This window comes from Helianthus annuus, chromosome 2, assembly GCF_002127325.2.
Source record: "Helianthus annuus cultivar XRQ/B chromosome 2, HanXRQr2.0-SUNRISE, whole genome shotgun sequence".
Lineage (NCBI taxonomy): Eukaryota > Viridiplantae > Streptophyta > Magnoliopsida > Asterales > Asteraceae > Helianthus > Helianthus annuus.
In genome coordinates, this window is record NC_035434.2 from 76896300 (window position 1) to 76904311 (window position 8012).

At 34.7% G+C, this 8012-nt stretch overlaps 1 long non-coding RNA gene across 19 annotated transcripts; it reads left to right on the plus strand.

Annotated features, from left to right (window-relative positions):
- The first annotated feature begins 311 nt into the window (after positions 1–311).
- Positions 312–5106, plus strand: LOC110914737. 19 transcript variants are annotated; one of them, XR_002578575.2, is made up of 13 exons: positions 313–471; positions 552–715; positions 1249–1356; positions 1442–1605; positions 2472–2568; positions 2652–2924; positions 3000–3226; positions 3398–3489; positions 3647–4019; positions 4092–4177; positions 4283–4340; positions 4598–4703; positions 4797–5106. It is a non-coding gene; the product is annotated as an uncharacterized LOC110914737 (long non-coding RNA). The 19 variants fall into 19 exon arrangements; XR_002578582.2 differs by having other exon boundaries at positions 4092–4163; XR_002578588.2 differs by having other exon boundaries at positions 3647–3999.
- Positions 5107–8012: the final 2906 nt, after the last annotated feature.

Below are 8012 nucleotides of genomic sequence, written 5' to 3' on the forward strand. Positions count from 1 at the left end.
AAATTAAAAAAAATAATAATAATAAACAATTTGGCTTGACAAACGTACAAACCAAGCGTCGGCTCAAATTCAGCTCAACAAGAATAACATAAAATTATATACTATAAATTAATAAACAATTTGGCTTGACAAATGTACAAACCAAGCGTCGGCTCAAATTCAGCTCAATAAGAATAACGTAAACTTATACAATATCTCTATATCTAATAAAAGAACAAGGTTCTGCCACTTGGCACCCCCACATTCAACCAATACACGTGTCAAGCCCTCCTTCATTTTACTAACGTGTTCAACACAGAAGGCTCCACGTCTTCAACTTTTGAGAACCCGGTTTTTGGTTTAACTTTTGAAGAAACCCTAAAAGTTCCCCACCGCCGCTACCATTCCTTCTTCTCTCCTCTTCCCTCGCTCAACCATTCTTCTTCTCAATCACTCATCCATGGTTCCTGATCTGAAGCACCCTATTAGCAGGTATGGTTTTATTCTTTTTTTGTTCATTGTTGTTATCTTTTATCAGTTTCTTGAGTTGATTTTGATACTGATTATTGTAGATCTGAACCCCCTTTTGAAGAAACCCTAAAAGTTCCCACCGCCGCTAACATTCGTTCTTCTCTCCTCTGCACTCGCTCAACCATTCTTCTTATGTTTCTTTGTGATTATTATTTTGCACTCCACATGTTTGATACTTTGTCTCACAGAGGCCTTAACTCTTAAGGTGGTTTTTATGAATTTTGATGGTAATTAGGGTTCTTAATATTTTTGTTTTCTTGATTATTACTTTCCAGCTACTACAGCCACATGCATCAGCATCTCTTAAACTTTGTTTATGTGTTAAGTATATGTTCTTTATGCTTTTTCCTTTGAGTGTAGGTAGATTAAAGATTAATTAGTGTGCTTTAAGATTTGAGGAAGTACAATTGTTCCTCAAAATTAGGAAAAATTGGGTAGTTGCTTTTCATGTTTGTTGGACTATTAATTAGGGTTCTTAATCTTTTTTTGTATAATTCTTTCAAATAAAAATTTTATTTGTGTTTTGTTTTTGTAGATTTGTTCTTTTTTACATTGTTAGAATTGCTTGTAGACAGTGAATTAGTGTAGTTTGATCATGAATATGAACATGAGCATGAATTTATTTGCAATTACAGTTTGTATAAACCAAAGTGGTGTTACAGTCCAATAGTTGTTTAGAATGTGTTTGTTAATAATTGATTTTTTACTTGGGGTTTGTTAATATTTGAAAACATACAGCAAAAATAGTCGCTGGGAACCACAAATCGGCGACTGTGGTGACTTGCGGTGGTGGTTCTTGACTTCGACCATGACAATGGAAGACACCGGGTGCAAATCCACGACGAGGTAAGATTGGGTATCTGTAATATTCATTCCGATTTATAGTTGGTAGTTTTGGTCAGATCTAAAGTTTAACCATGGCGGATGTTAGTTTTTTAGACGAATGGAAGCGGTGGTGGTGACTACCGACGGTGGAGATGACCTCCAACCGCTGGACAAGTGATGATTGACGATGATAGTAGCTTGGGTGGTGGTTTTGGAAGGATTGGGTGCTGGTCTACCATGTTTGGATGCAACTGGAGGTTGTTTGGTCAGGTAATTCGGTTCAATATGCGTTTTTACGACGTAATTGCTTTAGTTTTACAGTTTAAATTGAGTAATTTGAATACAATCAACATTGTATGCATCATATTGAACTTTTAATCGGTAAACAAGTTCATTGTATAGTTTCATATTTGTGAGATTTAATCACAACATAATTCATGTGTATAAGAAATTATTCAAGTTCTTCAATCGAGTAAAGAGATTCTTCATATTTACTTCTTTTCCAAACGAATTTAACCAAACCAAGCTATTTAACTTTTGTGTTTTTTGTTTAAATTTAGTTAAATTACTTTTGTTATGTTATATTTGTTGGTAATCAGAGTCACATAAATGGAGAATAAAGTAAACAAGGTTATGGAAATTTTTTTGAATTTTATTGCTTGAAATGGAAAACCTCCTACCTGTTTGCTTACAAAAGGGAAATGCAGAGAATCATAACAACGGAAAAGTTGTAATACATAAAGATACCCTACCAATAGAGGTGTACAAAATCTGTGCACATGTTACAAACTAAACCCATTTTGGTGAAATCTGAAAAACATTCTGAACCATTTTACTTTTTAACATAGACTGCAAAAATAGACCCATTTTCGTGAGTCAAACCTTATTTTTGTTGAGTCAAATAACCAGACTTACTTTTGTTTTAATTTTCAGTCAAAACATCTGTTTTGGTGAGTAGTCAAACCTACTTTCTTACGTTGTTTACCAAAACATCTGAAAAACACTTGTTTTGTTTTAATTCAAGATAAACAAAGTTGATTTTGACTTTGTGTGTATATTGTTTTGTTAATTCAAATAGCTTATCTTCTTTGATCGTGTATAGAAATTAATTGTTATGCTTTATTTACTTATCTTAGATTGTTATGATTTACCGGGAGTTACCGAACCAATGCTTTACATAGGGATGTTGTTCAGTATGTTTGCTTGGCATGTAGAAGACCATTACTTATATAGGTATGTATTTCGTAAATTTATTTCATTATATGTTTTTAACTTTATGCTTATAGTCTTATACAATTATACTCCATTTGTTACAGCATTAATTACCATCATTGTGGAGCTGAAAAAACCTGGTACGGTGTTCCGGGTCACGCTGCACTAGATTTCGAAAAAGTCGTTCGTGAAAAGGTGTCATGATACTCTGTCAACTGAAGGAGAAGACGGCGCTTTTGATGTTCTCCTAGGAAAAACAACCTTATTTCCTCCTAATATTTTGTCACAACACGGCGTTCCGGGTTACAAGGTTGTCCAAAAGCCCAGGGAATATGTCGTCATGTTCCCCCGCGCATATCATGCAGGATTTAGTCATGGTAGTTATTATTTTCTAAAGTATGATTTACAATGGCTCGAGGATTCTGTATCGTCATACTGCTTTATTTTTATAGGTTTTAATTGCGGTGAGGCTGTGAATTTTGCGATTGGTGACTGGTTCCCGTTGGGATCAATAGCTACACGTCGTTATGCACTTCTTAACAGGACACCTTTGATTCCTCACGAGGAACTTTTGTGTAAAGAAGCTATGCTTATTTCATCAGTTGGTGATTATGGAGATTTAGAATGGCGTTCTGTAGATAATGCATCTAGACTTACCTCATTTGTTACTCAAGCATAGGTTACATCTTTGCCTCGACACGTCTTTATAAAATCATACAAAAAAATAGGTCTATAGATATAGATTTTTTTAAAACAACCCATAACCTGTGAAGCTCACGGGTATTTAACCTAGATTTTGTTTACACCAGTCACTTTAACATATGTATGTTCTTGTGTTGTTGTATTGTAGGTATTGTTATGTTAATCCAACTCTCCAAGTGATGTGGCTGATTTGCTTGACCAACATATTAAAAAGGGCGAGATCATCGAAAGGATTTGGAGGTACCATCTTTCCTTTTTATGTACTTTTCTCAATTGATTGTTTACTGATTTATATATAATAAACCAAATTGACTATTTATTACACATATGGGTCGAAATCAATCCCTAAAAGGTTTTGCGTTTTGCATTAGTGCTTAATGTATTTAATCAACTGCAGGGGTGAAATGGGTGTTGCTCATGTTGAGAAAGCGGAGAAGGTAGTTGAACCGACACTTCCGAACGGAAATGATCTGAAGGCGATCACAAGAGACGAGAAGGAAAACACTAGAGGCTGTTGTCAAGGTGCCAATGGATTCTCATGCTGCAAAGTTGATGATTCAGAAGCGAAAAAAGGATGGGAAAAAATCAACCTACAAGTTTGACTTCTTCACTAGAAAGTGGGAGCAACACGAGATTTACACAGCTTCTGTTGTAGTTGGAGCTGTGGCAACTGTAGCTGTGGCATATAGCCTTTATAAAAGAATATGGTGAGTTTTGCAATGAGAAAGTGACCTTCAAGAGGGTGTTCAGGTACAACCCTTTTAAATTTGGTAAGTTCTGGGTCTATGACTTCAAGAGGGTGTTTTATTTCGGGTTTATATTTAATTGCTTCTGGTTTGCAGCGTTCGCCGTTGATGGAACTCTCCATGTTTTGCTTTTAGTGGTGTTGTGCTTGACGGTTAATTCATGTTCAGGTCTTTTATATTTGGTAAAATCGGGGTCTGCCGGGTTTTGAGGGTTTCTTACTTTGTATAGTCTTTAGGTATATTGTGAATTTGTTTATACATTGATGTAAACACATACCTTTTTTAAGTGTAGTTTTTGGTGGAGCATTGGATCGGTTATCAAGCTCCATTTGCTAAAGTTTGAAGGTATACCCTCTTCATTGATCAGTTAAACATACACATATATTAAATTTATATTGTTTATTATTTTATTTTTATATAGATATTTTTAGTGCAATGAATGTGGGAAACTATTATTTTTGAGAGAGAAATTGGTGCTTTAGAAAGAGGGTTTTATTGCACTTCAAATGATTATTCTGATGTAACAACGGTTGTTGATAGGTGTTTGACTCTGGCATCATTACTTAGGGAATTTCTAACTATCTATGTTGTGATGCAAATAGGCATGGCTAACCCACTAATGCTATCCATTCTTGGCTGGATTCAGCATTTGCCTGACCAACATATTAAGCATATTAAAAAGGGCGAGATCATCGAAAGGATTTCGAGGTACCATCTTTCCTTTTTATGTACTTTGCTCAATTGATTGTTTACCGGTTTATATATAATAACCCATGACTTAACGTTAAAAAATGGATGTAGTTTACGAGTTGGAGGAAAATGACAAGTTTTAAAACCTTTTAGATCCAGATGCGAAACAACAAACCTTTGGACGAAATTCGCAAAAGTAGTCAAACCTCAGGGACGAAAATGGCATTTTACTCGATAAATTTACGTTGAGTTCATATATATTTACGTTACATCATACCCAAATTTCATCATTTGCAGGCCCAATATTGGCTTTGAAAGTTTTTCACCATATTTGGTAATCTTTTCCATTTTTATTGTAAAAACAAGCTATTCATTGAATTTATATTTACGCATTTATTTATGCCTAAATTGCATTGAAGTCCCAAGATTTTATTTTACCAAATCTTCATAAATTTATCAACTTTTTAGTAAACATTCTCTTTATCGTTTGTGATTCCGCTTTGCGTCACAAAGTTCAAGCAGTAACGTGCACGATATCACGACTAACAAACCTATAGTGGGTACCCCAAGCAAACTACAGCAGAAGCCCAAATACCGTTCTCAGCGGCTACCATACACCTTACTTTGCATATAACAGTAAGGAAAACATTTGTATCCTATGGTAGTCGTTACAGATTTATGAATCGATAAAATAACTAATTCAGTTATCGTTACCTTGAACCCATGGACTTTCCAGCCAAAATTAGAGGATGGTGTGGGTACTTTGCAGCAGTCATTTTGACAATATCCGAGTGAAAGTCGATTAGTTTTTCGGCTTTGGGAGGAGGTTTTCTTTGAGAAATGTCTACAACCAGTCATATCATTAGTTATAAACCGCTTAAATAGACAACATTGTAATAAATCAAGAATAAAAAAAGGCCTAAATTAATTTGTCCTTCAAAAAAAACTCACATGGGTAGTCAAAAGTTACAACTTCAACTACATTTAGTGAATCAGCCAACAAATTCTTCCATCTGCATAGTAAATAACAAAACATTTGAGTGCTGAACTTTGCAGCTCAGCCCATTAGGGTTGGCTCAATCTTCCTATACAAAAGAAAGTTAACTCCCATTTCAAGGTTCCTTTTTTTATACTTGTAAATATGTATTACCCGTTTTACATGTAGGTTTTGAGACGATAACCTGTGAATTATGATAACATTTTACTTTATTGTGTGAGTTGACCCGACTCGAAAACAAAAATAAAAAATCACCGAATGAACATGCGACCGAAAAATTACCAAAATGAACATAGACTTTTAGTTCTTACCGATATAAACAGAAGCGACAACTAAAAAGTAGCCTTCGCTTTACATATGGTAACTTTTTTCGGCCTCTAAAAATAAAAGTAAAGTACATGAATGGTCTCTGTGGTTTGCCAAAATTTTGGAATCGGTCCCTAGCGTTTCAAAAGTACATAAATGGTCATTGTGGTTTGCACTTTGTAACGCATTTAGTTCCCAACCAACAAATCTAAAGGTTTTAACATGTCCAAGTTAGGTACTAAATGCGTTACAAAGTGCAAAATACAGAGACCATCCATGTACTTTTGAAAAAAAGCTGGGGACCAAATGTGTTACAAAGTGCAAACCTCATGGACCATCTATGTACTTTTAGAAAGTTAGGGATCAAATCCAAAGTTTTGGTAAATCACAGGGACCATCCGTGTCCTTTCCTCCATAAATAATGTTGGCTTAGGCTGAAATTTAGCTTTGCTCTATAGCCTCTTTTTTTACGGCAGATTTGGATCACTAACACATTCTATAAGTTAATTAACGCTTTTGCTACTGTATCAATCCTCACTAAAGTTGTGCTAATGTTATGTAATTATTGGGTGCGGGAATATTGTGGTGGAATAGAGATTGTTAAGGTAGTCATGCCAGCAGGTTGATGTTAATTGTTTTTTATGTGACTTTTATCATTGTGGGGTGATTTATATTTTGCTTTTTTTTATTACTGCGTGATTTTACTGGTAGTTCATAGTTTTAAGTAGTGTTTATTGTTGAATTTTGTTATTTGTTTGGTGAACTTTAAGTTTTCGGTTAGTTGAATTTTGTTATATTTGTTGTTACCGGTGAAATGATGTATTTAAGCGAGTAGTTGATGATTATTATAATGCGTAAAAGTTTAAAACGTTATGAATCTACGGTCACTTTGTTTTGTTAGTTCAATTTCATGTTTCTCCGTTCACATCCTATTTTCTACTACTATTAACTTATTCGATCACTAATGTTTTGGTTGTTGTGGTAATTGCTTTTACATTTGGGGAATTTGGTAATATCAATTATGATAAGCCCATTTTTTATGTCCTGCTTTCTCAGATAAACTTCATAAATAGGACCCTTCAACGAAATGATTAAAGAAGATGTTTCAGTTTTTTTCGTATTCTTCAACTTTTTAATTATGTTTTTTTTCAAATTCTTTACTTTTTTGTCGTATCGTATAGTGGAGATGTTATACAGTCGTAAAAGCTTGCATGTAAAAGCTTGAAGTGTAGTGATGAAGCTTGAGATTTCCGACCGGGGAGTCGGAAGTCACCGGACCTAAAATTATACCTTAAAAATTATAAAACCGAGGGTTCGAAAACGTATATATCTAAAAAATTCTTTACGAAACGTACATACATAACACCACTGAGTGAAAAATTCGGGGGGTCGGGCGCCCCTGCCGGCCCCTTCAAAGCTACGCCCATGTTGAAGTGCTTCGGAGTTGCTGATGACCAGGTGGCTTAGGAAAATTAGTTAAAACATGTAGATTGAAAAGCTATGTTAGAGGATTTTGTGTCTTGAGAATTTGGTGAAGTTTGCACCTATTAAAATCTTATTAAAAGTTCAAATGAAAACTTAAAGTTCAAAGCGTTATTCAGCAAATGTCCCGATTGTCCACTTAAAAGTTTGGTTAAGCCACGTGATTGACCCTCAATGAAAAAAAAATCATGGGTCCGCCATTGGTGCCGCATAGTAGAAAAGTATTATTTTATATATTTAAACACTTATAATTTTGTTGGTTCTTTTTGTAGAGGGGACTCGATTTACTAAGTGACATGGTTTGACATATAAATAAAATTTTCTACCCGTGTCGCATATAAATAAAATTTTCTCTAACGTTATACTCTAATAATCCTAAATTAATCTGTTTCCCGGGTTTAAAACCGGGGCATCGCCTCTTAAAGCATAAGCCTCTACCAAATGAGCTAACGCCAGATTGCAATTACTTAATAGATTTTTTTTAACACAACCCATAACCCGTGAAGCTCACTTCAAAAGTTGGTAGTGTTGAAGTGTTTGGA